Source organism: Globicephala melas, chromosome 14 (assembly GCF_963455315.2).
Source record: "Globicephala melas chromosome 14, mGloMel1.2, whole genome shotgun sequence".
Taxonomy (NCBI): Eukaryota; Metazoa; Chordata; class Mammalia; order Artiodactyla; family Delphinidae; genus Globicephala; species Globicephala melas.
The window spans coordinates 25492089-25507857 of NC_083327.1; the positions used below are offsets into that span (position 1 = coordinate 25492089).

General features: G+C 33.3%; 1 protein-coding gene across 5 annotated transcripts in view; it reads right to left on the reverse strand.

Annotated features, from left to right (window-relative positions):
- Positions 1–15769, reverse strand: part of EPHA7 (EPH receptor A7) — a 167134-nt gene that overhangs the window by 87244 nt on the left and 64121 nt on the right. The window lies entirely within an intron of this gene.

Consider the following 15769-nt stretch of genomic DNA (forward strand, 5'->3'; position numbering starts at 1 on the left):
TATCTATAAGAAGTAAAATGGAGACCTGGAACTTAGTTATAGTTTCTGAATTCTTATAACAATAATTTCTTACTGAAATACGAATCACTGTAAGTTACATCATTTTCCTTTGTATTTGGTGAAAACTTAAACAGAGAGAAAGAAGTTATTTAGCTATTTAATAAAGAACTCCCTTATTCATCTCTTGATAGTCTACAGAGTTGGTAGGATAGAGATCCAAACATTTATACAGGATATGAGAGATGTATGATGCAGCTTTATCTCTAGAAAAGAGGCACAGGTATTATCCTTGTTACACAATATAAATTGGATAAGGTCTACTTGTAATTTATACATTTTTAAAAGCACACTTAAAATAGTATCATAAAAGGGAAAAAACTTAAAAAGTTTATGTAGAGTACTGAGTACCAAAACTTTCAAGGCTTTCAACTACTATAAGGCTTTTTAACACAAGAGAGAAAAATAACGTATAACCATTGTGTAACTTCATTTACAACATTGCTCTTGTCTTAAGATGGCTCAGAGGAATATTCCTTGTACTCTCTTCAATGAGTTTAGCATCAGTAAACCGTGCAAGTGCAAAACATACATAAAGTTTCAGATTCTACTCACATGCTGTTTATTACAAACTGTTTTGATATAGTGAGCCCACCACTTTGAAAGCCTAATGGGGAGTCAAATGTACAGGTGTACAACGCCTTTTACACCTTCTAAGAACAGGAGAAGCAGTTTTCCCCATAACCAGCTCCAACAGCAGCTACCCCTCAAGCAGCCAAGAGTAATCTCTCTTGCTTTGTTTGCATGGCATCCTTCTTCCAATTTAACAATTTTACCGTAAATTTGGATGGTGCTTAGAGTGATATAAATTGGATCTCCTTTATTAAACACTATAGAAAAGGAAGAAAAAAACCAAAGAAGCTTATATCAGCTAACTTGTTCCTTTTGTTCGGCATCCTTAGGGATGGGGGCTAGAAGTGGTTAAGAAAAAGGCATGAGTGAAGTTTAAAGGAGTAATTAAAAGTGACTGATGGTGTGGTTTTGCTGTATTTGGCTGAAGGCACATTAACTACAGTGAGAATCTTCACAGAAAAGTACCTTAAACAATAGAAGAGTGTACTTCTGCTTTGTTTTCAACTCTACAAAAACCTCACTTTTCTCCCATGGGAGACTGACCCAGAACACTAGAGAAAGATCCTCAAGGATAAGATTGCTCAATAATGTCAAAGACTACCTGTGATCAAAAGCAAGCTTCCAGTGACCACACACCATTTCTAAAAGGTCAGAATCACAAGATCTTGTAGTAAGTGAATGTATTTACACACTGGTTTGAATAAGGCTGTAATAAAAGACTCTATTTTTATTCTTTGGAATACAGATTAGAAATGAGACCTACTTTTCTGTGGGTAGTTCTCTGACCAAGTCTACCCTTAGAAAAAGCTACTTTTACAAATATAAAATCGGTCCAGACATAGTGCTGCTTTTTATTGAAGAGAATTTTGAAGCACCCAAAGGAAAGAAAATCCTGTTTTCAAAAGGTCTCAAACACCTAGTTTTAAAAACCACTCATGCAGATTTGTATAAATGCATTCAGTCAGTAATTGAGAAATTTCTCTCATAGAAAGCTAGCAGGAAAAGAAAATATTCCAAAATTTTTCCATAACAAACAGGACAGTATCAGAGACAACTCTGTTGTTATTCTCACCACTGATCTCATACCTGCGGCTCTCAGGTCAGATGTACCTAAGAAAGAGAAGTAAATATCACAGGATGGAAAAGCAGCAGCATACTGGAGGCAAAGAAATGAATTCTCAGGGAACAACCTGTTCTTTGTTTACCATTTATACGACTCTTGTGACACTGGAATAGTGGTTTCATATTGTAGCATGTTTATTTTCTGTACCTAGTTGCTGCTCGCCACCAAATCAAACAGGAAGGTAGGAAAGGCAGAAAGGAGAGAGAAAAGGTGAGGGGGGGAGGAGGGAGGGAGGAAGGAAAGAAACGAAAAGAAAAGAAAAGAAAAGAGAAAGAGATGACATGTCAAACAGTATAAAACTCCAGGACAGGAGGCCCAAGAATATTGTCATGTTGCCAAAAGTCCCCATCAACAGCCCCTGGGGGTAGAAATGTAAAAGGCAGATGAGGACTTTCTGAGGTAAAGGTCAGTCTGGAACAGCTGTCATATATTATTCCATCCAAAACTAGAATGCATGTGCAAAGTCATGCTCTCCTCCCTCTTTCTTTTTTTACATCTTTTGGCTTCCTAATTCCTGCATTTTTTCCCCCAATCGTTTGAAGTAATCTAAGCAGGGTGTGTGTGCAAGAATGTGTATTCAGTGGCTCATGTTTTAGCCAACAGAAAAAAAAACCACTGGAAAAGTAGAAACCAATCAAATATACCAAACAAGAGAACAGTTTCCAGGTACTAAGTAAGCTTGTACGGAGTTATAAAATGGAATACTCTGCTTGTGATCCTATATCATATCTGAACCACTGAAATTCAACTTTCTCTCTAAACCGTTATTTCAATAAACCATATTTCTCCTACTCCCAGTTTGCCATAAATGGGCTTAACTTACAAATATAGATGTTCCCAGGTATTTAAAATTTCTTCAAAGCTTTCAGCTATATCTGGATATTAAATAATAATCAAAACAAAAATAGGTCATTTTAATTCTCTTATTATTTAATGAGATGGATACTAGGATATCTTTTAAAAGCATAACTAAAGATTATTGATCTTTAGAATACTTCCAATTGGTTTCTATAAAATCATTTTCTTCTAGATTTATATTATTGTACCCTCAAAATACAATATAGATTGAGCCTAAAAGTGGAAGATCCCTATATTCTGATGGAGTAGTAAAGAAAATTGTATATAGCTATAATATCTCCATATATCTAGAAAATTAAACTTTATGTTAAATTAAATCCTAAAAAATATTAAATTTTAACATTGATACTGAGCATCATTTTCTAAAAGTAAAATAATATGAAAACTGGCAATAAAAATAGGTTTTTAATTTATTGTGGGATAGGGTCTTAAGAATTCAAAGTTCATTTTATGAAATCGATTATATCTAATACACCTGTTATTAATTCCTGGAATTCTCTGAATTATGATGGTTTTACCCAGAAATAGGTTTTTAGAAATGCCTTTACTTTCATAGGCCTGGTTATTGAGAAGACTACATATTGGGAGAATGAGATCAATATTAATTTTTGCTATAATCAGTATTATTTTGTTAATTTTTCCAGGACAGTGCTTTTGCTACAGTCAAATTTATAGCACAGCTGTTCAAATTTCCATTCTAGTATATCAATACCACCAAATGACAACTGCAAAGTGTTTTTATTTTATAAAACTTTTTCATGTATTGCTTTATGTCATACCTACTTAACTAGTAAGATATAGAGATTGCATTAATTGCCCAAGGTCAAAAAACAACTCGTATAGCATGGATTCAAACACTGATTCCAAATCCAGCATTCTAAGTCAAACTTATCTAATGTGTCTTTTAAGTCTATCTATCTCTCCATGCACTATTATGTAGAAACTGATTTTATTTTGATATATTTATGGGCTCTGTAAACAGCCTAAGAATAAATATTTTTGGCAAGTCAATACACTGAAAAGGATCAACATCAAAGAATATATGGAAGAAAAGCAAAATAACTCTGATAGAATGTTTCTAGTTAACAAACCATTCCTAAATTCTAAATTAGATTCTACTGATTTACTATATGATGCTATATAAGCAGTCTTTCTCATTTAAGTCTCAATTCCTTTATCTGTGAACATTAATTATATTTGTTATATTCCAATTCAAAATGATGTTACAGGGAACAATAACAATTACTGAAAAATACAAACCGTCATGAATCAGAAATGTCAAAAAGAAGCTAAATGTAGGGACAGATGTTGAAAAGTCATAAGCTCCTTGTTTGGCTATTAACATTTAAGAGGAAGTATAACTAAGAGATACTATATATCTAATTATCAGGGGCATATATGTTAATAGTGTATTCATAAAGGAAATAATTCCTTTCAAAATGTCTAATATGAATTCATACATATTCATACAACATGGTATGTACATATCTGGATGTGCATGTGTGTATATATACAGATGTGTGTGCACACACACTTTACTGAGGAATTCACAATAGTGAACCATTCAGTAGCAAATATCCCTGGCCAAATTAAATTCTGAGTTAAGCTATCTTGTAGCTTGTAAGCAATAATTATGAACATATCTAGTCAAAATAGATAAAATTGAATTATTGCATCTCCATTCTAGAAATATTATGAATGGTAAAACATTTCTATATATTCTTGCAATTAAACCACTGTGAAAAAAATAGAAGACTCATTTCTAAATGACAAGGGAAACTAATACTTGGACAAAAAAATACTATGTGATTCTTACAAACTTGTGTTAAATGCTTTTGGAATCCATAATATGTATCCCATTAAAATGTGTTAAACTATTTGTCTAAAAAACAAAGGGTCAAAAATTAAAGTTACATATTAAGAGATTTTTAAAAAACTAGTTAGACTTTTTTCTGTGTAGCATTTGGTTTGATGGCGGAATACTAATAAATTCAATCATAACCTAAGGCCTTGTGGAGATACACGGCATGAATTTGTGAGAGGGGTCAGAGTAAGCGGCGGAGATGTACACGATTAACCATGCAAGGGTGATAGTAGAAGGTGGAGAAGTACTCATCCTTTTTTTCAGTATCACCAGTCCATATTTTCCAAAATATCTTATTATGTAAACATTATAGCCTATTTAGTCTACAAAAGATTGGACAGCCTTCTCTTCTACTAATCAGGCAATCTAAGGCTTAAAAAATTGACAGATATTAAGAGCACTTTCACAGGCAACTGATCTATTTACACTATATTTTAATTTGATTTTCAAGAAGATCCCGGTGTTTTTTGAAATGTCTTCAGAGTAGAGAAGTAAAAACTATATTCCTTATAAGCATAATTTCCAAATTAGAAAATCACAAAGCACACTGAAATTTTTCCACTAGATTTGAAACAACACTATAACAGAAAGGCAAGTTATATATTTCAGAATTATGGTACGTATGGGTGTAAGCTAACTTGGTAAGATCATTGAACTTTGGCATTAATTGGTATCAGTAATTCCTTAATGAAAAGCATCAAAAGATAGGGAAAACATAAAAGGTAAGTTATTTGTTAATTCAGAACAAAGAAAACTTTTGAAAAGTATATGACTAGATATAAAGCAGGATAATTGTGATTCTAATTTTGATCTAACCATCTTTTAACTCTCAAATATTCACCTAAATTCATATAAATCTTAAATCCTGAATTAAAGGAACACGCTTAAGTGTAGGTGGTGAACTGTGGCAAATTTATATCAGCAGGTTGATACAGATGTTAGCTACAGTTAACAACTGAGCACAGCTCCCCACATACAAAATTACGTACAGATTGGCTGTACCTAAAAGTGAAGGCTTTCATGATTACAGTAATCTATAGGCCTCATTAAAGATGGAAGTGTACTTTTGATGTCAAATATAATTTAATCACAATATCTAAGAAAAAAACCCAAAAACTTTCTGAGTCACGGTTCCAGGATTTGGAAGGCCCCAGATCTCTTTCAGGGTCTGCCTGGTTAAAATGACCCAAGACCCATTCAAGCACACATAATTCAAGAGGCCTGCCTGCCAGCAATAAAGGCCGAAATTGGATACTTGGTGAGATTAATTACCTAGATACGGCTTGATAATGCAAGTCAAATGGGAATGTAATTAAAGTGCACCTTCCATGAAAATTATTCATTGCTGATGGATCAGGTGACAGATAAATCAAAAGGCATTTTAAAAAAGACTACAGGTTAACTTGAAGCAGGTCTTTCCTCTTTATAAAACTCTGTAATTGCAGGTGTGGAATTCACTCTTGCTGGCCTATCCTCATCATGATACCATAAGACAAAAACGTAGATTGTAATGCAACCTATTAGAAACAGAAGCCAACAGAAAAACTATTAGGATCATAGTTACAAACAAAAGGTCAGCTAGACTGGAACCAGTTGGCTGGCAGCTTTCAGAAGAGAATATCATCCTATGTTCATACTGTAATAGGGATGCAACCATAAAAGAACAAGTGATGAATTAATAAACTGACTAGCCCTCAGGGTGCAATTCTATAGATGAAAGGCTTGCTGGGGTAATCAAACAGAGTTATAAATTAGATAAACTGAATGGCATAAGACGTATTTTACATCATCATTATATAAAGTCTTCCTGGATGTGTTGTTAATTCTTTACTGTCAATACATTTATTTACAATCTAAGAACAATTTAAAAACTGTTTTATAACAACATCAGGGTAATTTCAGTTACCTAGAGGGATATTACATCTAATTTCTATGTTGAGTTCTTTCAGGTATGTTTATTACACACCTAACAGAAGACAGATGAAGCAAAATGTCCAGTTAAATGATAGTTATTGGAAAATATGGTTTTACATGTTACTCATTTGTTTAACTAATGAACACATCTTGCTTTTACTGACCTGTATAAAGAAAACGCATAATAGTTTTCTTGTCTACAAAAACAAACTTAATGCTGAACAAGAAAACCATGTCATCTAGTAGACTGCATATGAAATTCACAAAAACAACCAATCACTGTCTCAGAAAAAATAAAAAACAGCATAAAAGTTGAAAGATTTTTGGTGTATGAAAATCTTTCAATAATAATGTAAATATTGATTTACTATTAAAACCCCGCAAATAATTATGTAGCTTTCATAGGCAAAGACACAATAAGATTTTAGATATGTAAATTTGATACACAGGGCCTGTTTTTGTTTGAAGTGCTATAGATGAACATATAAAAACACATCTGTCAGAGAATTATCTGTTTATAGCTCTCCATTCCTAAAGGTTACTGATTAAAATTGAAGACAGGCATGGTAAACATCCAATGCATTTTATCAGGAGACACTGTTCTTTATGTTCCCTGCAGGTTCCAGTTAGTAACTTAATCCCAGCCAAACTATAAAGTAAACTGTTCATGATTTGTCAGATTAGCTGATGCTTGTCCAGAAAAATTGTCTGAAAAAAGAGTCACCAGGACACTATAATTAAGATCCATTCATCCATTTCATCCCTGGATTGAAGAAAATAATGAAACATCAAAGTAGTCAGACAGCAGTCTAAAGGAGGTCAGTTAGTATCTTTTCAAACATAACACCAGTATTTAATGCAGCAGGTGCATGAGAAGTGACTTACAAATCATAATAATTCCCAAGGTTTGGTGAAATAGCATCATGGCTTTCTGTTTGTTGTTTATGCAATTTTTAAAGATAAAGGAAATGTGACTCAAAATAAAAGGTGAAGGCTTAGTATTATCATACAGAAAAATAGCAAGAATAAAGCTTCCAAACTTTTAGGTAGTTCTACATTTTTATAGATGAACACGTGATATGGAGCATAATTTAAAATGTCTGAGGAAAGCAAAGAAACTACGGAGAAAAAGAACTAAGAAAACAAAAAGCATAACATAAAATGTAACTATATCTATACCTATATATACTTTATTTTATATGAAGAAAATATATATTAGTATAATAATTAAGCAACATTTTATATTAAGAATGATAAATGCATAGTTTATTTTAACAGAATTAACATCTTTTCTCTTATGACCTCTATTTCTGAGATTATCGAGTTCTTAACAATGAAATTTATGTGAGGCTAAATCTGGGTTCTTAGTGATGTCAGGGATGTGTGAAAACAGGATGAGATGTCAAAACAAGGAGAAAACAAGGTTACAATAATGTATTAGAAAAGAACAAAGGCAGTCTTTTTTTCAAACAAAATTCAGACTCATCATCTATCTTAGAGTCTTTTTTTTTTTTTTTTGCGGTACGTGAGCCTCTCACTGCTGTGGCCTCTCCCGTTGCGGAGCACAGGCTCCGCGGCATGTGGGATCTTCCCGAACCAGGGCACGAACCCGTGTCCCCTGCATCGGCAGGCGGACTCTCAACCACTGCACCACTAGGGAAACCCCTATCTTAGAGTCTTTACCAGTCTGATAAATGTTGTATGAAATCAGCATAAAAAGTAATTACATTTCAATTCAGCCAACACCGAGCACTTACGCCCCATATGTCATATTATGAGGCTTTGTTTTGAACCATGACAAATATGATCATGACATTCTCTACCCCAAGTTGTCTATCAAAATTGTCTCATGGCTTGAAACTGTTAAATCCAATGGACTTTCTTCTGTCTCCATTCTATTGACCTCCTGTGACATTTGATTCTATGTTCAACTGACTCAGGAAATTTTCCTTCTTTGGTTACTGTGACAGCCCTCCCATCCAAATGGTCCGGGTACTCCTTTTTGATTTTTGTCATGTGCTTTGGATATTCTGCCAGTTCTCTCTCAAACTTTTAAATTCTAGCTCCACCTCCTCTTTCCCCCAAAAGGCTATTCATTAACTCGCCATCTATGGTTGTGATTCCCAAACCTATAACTTTTAAGTCTCACCAACATCCTAAAATCCATTCATTTAGGAATGTATATATGCTCATAAAAGGTATGAAGTTAAAACATACATATAGTTATAATTGTCCATATACATGTCTGTAGATACATCAGATCACATGTAACAGCCTAATGTAACCGGAGCTAAGGGTGTTGTGTTTAAGAGTATTAGCAACATTTGAATAAACTATACAATAGGGATATGGCTTAACCAGTATCCTCGCATTTGTTATCCTATAATACATGACTGCCATTATGAATGCTATGCTCAGTGTTCTTCATTTTTCTATATGCTGAGGTTATGATCAAATATTATTAAAATTTGGGACAATAATTATCTGATGTCAGCATGCTGTGGATAATTAAGAACTGTGTGCGTTAAAGTTACGCTAATTGTTTTTCACGGATCTTCTCTAGTCCTTGTGTCTTAAAATAAGGCAAGCAACCACAGGACTGCATGCACATCTCTGCCCCGTGCTTTGTCACAGAACATATATCATCCATTCTGCCTTCTCCCTGATTATTTTGTTAAGTTGCAGCAATTATCTCTCCCTTTGTGACTGACTCCTTTGTAAATGGAGTGCAGGAAATTTGGATAATTTTTCCGGGGTTTTTACTTCTTAATCCTTGTTTCTTGCTTACAATAGCATAAAGGGAACCAGAGTCATAAAACAGTTTGAACTGAAACAAGTAGCAATCAGGTTTTTGCAGTAGTAATTGACAGAGGTGAAAAGCAAGATCTTGATAGTGTTCTCTCCTTTACCCTATAACTTAGACCGGTTGGTTAAAACTGTTAATGATTCTCTTGGATCAATGTCTTTTCCTTGTAGCTCTAATTTACTGCATTGGTTGATTAGTACAGATGTTTTTGTGGATGGTTCTGCATCATTCCACCAGGTTGCTTGTCTGAATCAAATTTGCTTCAATTCATCACCAGCGAAGCAAGGAACAAAATAATCAACATTTACTCTCTCGTAACACTGGCACTGAAAACAGAGCTAAATGCTTGTCAATTTAAAAACTATCTCCTACCTGTCTCAAAGCTATGCCCCTCAGCTCATCCATGGCTTAAAATGATGTGTATAGTTGGGTGTAGCACAGTGTAGGAGATGGGACTGGGTGGGACCTATTTATGTAATTCAAATCCGTTTTTTTTTTAATTGAGGTATAATTGACATACAACACTATATTAGTTTCACTGAATGTTTATCATCAATATCATCATCATCATCACCACTACCAACTCACATTATATATACTCGTCTATACATGAATAATGTATGAAATTACCATCCACTGACTTTTCATTCTCCGAAATGCAGCTTATTGATTTCTTGCGCTTAAATGAAGTTTTTCTGAAACTGTGCCTGTCTTCATAATGCTATTCCTTTGGGACAATGGTTATGACAGTTTTCTCTATAAGAACTAAGCAAACAACTCACAGATCAAAACCTTTTTGTATTGTGGAACACCACCAAGTAAATCAGGTAACCAGTTTTGGTCAACTAAGGATCAACCAAAAATCACTTCTTGATTCAATTCATATTGAAAATCTTTTACAAACGTGTTAGTTTGTATTCTTAGCAGAGTAATCTTACTATACTACATATATTTTTCTATTTTATTATTTATGATTATGTAATACCTCCAGAAAAAGAGAATGGATTCAATATATATTGACCCAGGACAGTAACCCGAAAAAATTTTGCATATTTTACATCAGTCCATACTGTTAACTTGTTTTTTGTATCTTTTGCTCCCTAAAAGTAAAGAGCAGGTGGTCTGGTTAGTCACATTTCAGTTAAAACAGATTTTCTATATCTCACTTGAACAAACGTCTTGACTTTAAAAGTAAAGTAGCTATTTCTTTATAAATAATATTCTAGTGGCTATATTTTCAATTATCTATAATCTCTACAAACTGACAGTAGCAAAATGAAGGATCTCCTATTAAGGACAATGCATATATAATAAGAATTACTTTACATAATTCCATCACTATGGACTATTCCAGGATAATGATCCTAATGGGTAGTCATATTTTTTGAAGAGTCTCTTTAGAGGAAGCTTAAATTTAACAAGTTACAAATTTAAATATCCAAAACATAGAGTTATAAAATTTTTTTCACTAGAAAATCCTGAAACTGCAGTCACTTCTTAATCATGTAGAAATTGCTAGTTTAAAATTGCCAAGAATACGACAAACTTGCTCAAGCTTGAATATTCAGGGACAAAACTCATAACTTATTTTGTATTGAATGTTCTGCTACCATCAGTGTAGCACCTTCTACAATTTATGAGATAATGAATTGGCTCTGGTTTAAAAAACAGAATTTTTTAATGTCAAAAGCAAAATATTACTATTGGTCTTTCTGGCACTTACTAATGCATTGCACTAAATAAATTTAGTACTTTTTGATGGAGCAAAATCACAGAAATGCATAAAATGCCTACAACTCCCACTCCTTGACCTATTCACAAAAACGTGTTCATGCCTTAGCTGTCTTCATGCATATGGAAAATAAATACTTTCCTTCAAAATAATAGGATGGAACTAAACTATCTCAGGGATGAGTATTTGTATTATTCTACTCAGGCTTCTATAATAAGATACCATAGGTTTGGTATTTAAAAAAAAACAAATTAGTTTTCTCACAGTTCTGGAAGCTGAAAGTCCCAGATCAAGGTCCAGTAGGGTTCAGGTTCTAATGAGGCCTCTCTTTGTGGCTTGTAGATAGCCACCTTCTGGCTATGTACTCACTGACCTCTCCTCACTGCATGTGCATGGAGAGAGAGCCAGTTCTCTGGTGTCTTTTACTGTAAGGACACTAATCCTGTAGGATCAGGGCCCCAAACTTATGACCTCATTTAACCTTAACTACCTCATTTTAGTCCCTATCTTCAAATATAGTCACACTGAGGTTAAAGCTTCAACATAAAAATTTGGGGAAAGACACAGTTCAGTCCACAGCAGTATTATAAGTGAGTTATTGCACAAATCAACTCTTTCTTCCCACTTAAATATCATTACCCACAAAACAGCAATTTTGAGATCAAAGAGTTTGAGAAAAGATTAAGATATATTGAAATGAAAACACAAGAGACTCTTAAAACATACTAGATTTCTTTCAAACGTTAACAGAGTCTTTCCATTCAATAGTATGCAGATCAACTTGTCACCCTGATAACATAAGCATAGATAGTTCACTACAAATATTTATAAAATCAGAAAAGGGTGGATATGACAACTTACAAAGATACTGAGACTGGAGAACAAGAAGGAGGGATGAAGATGAAGGTGTGGGGTGAGAACACGGGTGCTTACAGGCATTTCCTTACATATATTTTAATCAAGAAAAATCATAGAACAGCGATGTGCTATAGTCTTAAGCAGTTACAAAACTACACAAAGGAAAAAACTATTAAAATAAGCTATAAAAAGCTGGTGTCATGTGCTTAAAATAGTAGTCCAAAAAGAAAAAAATTAATTTGACCTTCTGCAGGTTTTCAAAATATGAAGAATTATAAAACTTTTCAAAATTAAATGTGACTTGTATCTTAATATTTCATAATAAGATTATTTTAAGCTTTTTTTCTAAATCTCTACTTAAATACCAAGTTATGGATAAAAACTCAGTTTAAGATTTTAAGTATATCTATAGCTTTAAGAACAAATCACAAAATTTTTATACTTCAAATCATTCTTATATATTCATTGCATAATTTAAATAAAATTATAATGCATTTGAATTTCACTAATCCTTTATGTATTAATCTTGATAATCTTAGAAAGTCTCTTTACATGACAATAAGCAATGAATTTATGAATTTAATTCAACAAGTTTACTAAGCATGTACCCTGGGCCCAATATGTTACAGAGGCTAGAGAATAAGACCAAAGATGCCACTGTTTCTTTACACTGTGAATTCTAACAGGGAAGACAAACATTTCACACATAATATGTGAAAAATATTATAAGGAAATGCATGAGTTACTTACTGTAAGATCAGATCACAAAAAGACATAATTTTCTCCCAAATTTTCATTTTGAATTTGGGATGTGAAGATACTGTGTAGGCATATGGGTCTTTACACGTAAAGTGATCAGCACATACTAAATAGTCAACAAGTAGTCACTAATACTTGTTATCAGTACTTATATCACATGGTTGCATTTCCTATAATGAAAATTTTATTAAAATAGTATCCAAAAAAATCTTTTATATATATATTTTAATTACTGATCACTGAAGAAAACCTGTAAATGGATCTACATGTATATTTTTAAATTAGTGGTGTCACAAAAATATTTTATAAAGAATTAAATTTCAGTAACATAGTCTAAAGCTCCTACTTGCAAAGCAAAGCATAAAATTTCTAAAATGTCATGCCCTCTGGTATAAATTAGCATGACTGAATTCTGCTATGCCATTCAGATACATCAGATTTATAAAATAACTAGAAACAGAAATGCATTTTTGAATGGTTTACTGTTAAAGGAATCACATTCATTTGATTTTTCTGCTGCAGACTGTGTAAGTGTGTGTATGTATGTATGCATGTTTTAATAACATTGACACTATTTCCACACATTTTTTGTCATTGTTGGTTTTTTTTTGCATTTATATCTTGTTTCACCTTATGGCAATAGCTGCTTTTAATATTACTCAGTAAATGCTCTCAAACAAGAAAATATTATTTTCTTAACATTATGTTCCCTTAAAAAATTAAGAAATCTCAAAATATAAAAACTTAAATGGAATTAATTGGTTTTTCTTAAAGGACACATAATTTGATGGCCTACTATTTAAAATCATTGAAAAGAGATGATCTGAGTTAACTTATGAGAAAAATCATCACAGTTGAGTCACATTAATAAATGTGGGTGAAGATATTTCAGACAAATACAGGAAATGACTTTTGGTATTGTCTCTTTTTTTGTAGAATTTTGCTTATGTATAATGTTATATCATATAACTCTGATTATATTTCATTTGGAACATTATGTAAACATCATAAATCTAAGTAAAGGGAATACTGAAAGCCAATCTTAATTTTGACAGAGAAATAAGATTTGAAATATGATTTCAAATATGATTTGAAAACATAAGGGAAATTAGTCCATTAAGATATGAAGGGATGTTTCTGAAGTTTCTTAAAGAAGGGTAATAAAATCATAGCCAGGAGGCAAATACTATAGTTACCAATGCTCCCTCTCAGAGATTATATGTGTTATTAATATCCTCGGGAAACAAAACTTCTTAGGAGGTCCCCTTTTCATTGAAGAGTAATTTATGACCAGACCATTAAATCAATCTGCAAATTCCCATGTAAAGGACTGTAGAGCTAAATTCTTTAAGATAGCAGTCCATGAGAAGATTACAGAGCATAATAATTCTGAGGTAAGGGGTATACTTGATTACAATAATTTGGGTCGCCACTTTATAACTTACCATGTGACACTGGTAAGTTTAAGCTTCAACTTTTTACCTGTAAATGGTATTAATACTTGTTTTACCAACTTTATAAATTTACTTCAAATTTTAATGATATAATATGTATATAAGTGCTGTATAAACCATTCACCCATATACAACAAAATTGATGATGAGAAAAAGAAAATAGTTCTTTTTGAGAGAGATTCTATATGATATCTTTGTAGAGACATTAAGAAATTTTGTCTCAAAATGGCAACTTTGCTGATACTTTCTCATATTTTCAGAAAATGTTTTCTATATATCTGTTTTCCAGAGGAATCAAGGCTAAGCAGGAGAATTTTTTTTTAAAACAAACTGCTATATGGAATACATCAAATGTTCTGTGGAAGATACACAAAAGTTTAAGATGTAAACCAGGGTCAGTTACGTAACTTTTCTGTTCAAAACATCCAGTTCCCACTATCTCCTCCCTCCATTAGAAAGTTCTTCTTTCCTAAAAGTAAACTTTCCCATTAGTTCTTCCCACAAATCTTTATTTATCCAGTTGCTACCACTTATTCTTTAAACACACTCTGAACTTTGCCCCTTGTATCCTTTGGCATGATTTAACTCTATGTAATGGATGTTATGATGGACGGTCCCCATTACCCTTGGTGAAGGAATGAAGAACATATTTGCTAGCTGCTGAGATAGCTGCGCAAAAGCAAACCTCAGTTCCCCGCTGCCCTTTAGAATTTCCTTGTCTGAAAAATGACACCTTCCTAGAGGAGCCTGCTAGAGGAGTCTGCAGCCAGTGTCTGTACGACAAAGAGGTAAAAAAGCCTGCCACTATCTCTTCAACTTGGGACAATCTGAAGGTCCCTTATGGGTGGAGAGCTTGTCATGGAGCTGGCCGAGAATCCCAATGAGACTGCATTATGGCTCAATTTCCCTTCTGCTCAGTCCTGCTCCTTTCCTTTCTCTTCAGATGGTGCTGATGCCAAGTACATGCCCTAACACAACTCCTGCAAGGAATCTGCATCAGTGTCTGCTTTCTAGGGAGCCCAATTTGGAAAATCATATCCTCTTTCAAGAGGTTCCAGTTTTCATCCTTAATTCCTTCCCAGTGCTTTCTACAGCATTGTAAGTCATGGATCCCATCAAAAATGATAGTATCTGTACACATATTACTCAGCTATCAATAATTTGCAGTCAACCCTGCACTGTGCAATGTATAGTTTGTACTGTATTATGATTGTCCATTTAATTATGGACATAAGATGGGCTCTTAGAGGTCTTCTGTCCCAGACCTCTCTGTTATTTAGGAGGACTACATGAGTCCACAGACATTAAGTGACTCAACTTGACACACTTTCCGTATACCTGGTACATTTAAAAAGTACCAAAACTGTATTGTGTTCAATCACTTGTAACCCTTATCATTACTTCTATTATTATCATTGTTGTAGTACAATAACACACTTACAAAAACACTTTGTTTTTATTCTAACAACTATAACAGGTATTAAGCTAAAAGCTCAGTTTTTTTTTTTTTTTCACAATATGAGGAGTCAAGTAACATGATCCTATTTCAGGAGAAAATTCAAGTTAAAGAGGTGAAATAATTTGTCTAACACAAAGCTATCATGTCATCAAATATCAAATCCTATGCCTTTTCCATTCACGTCTGAGTGTTTTCACTCCCGTAAAATCATTTAACTTTTCTTGTGTGTGACTAGTTTCCTTACTGGAATTAATTACACGACATTAGGAACAGAGAAAGAACTGTGTTAGATGGTAAAGACAAAAACATAAC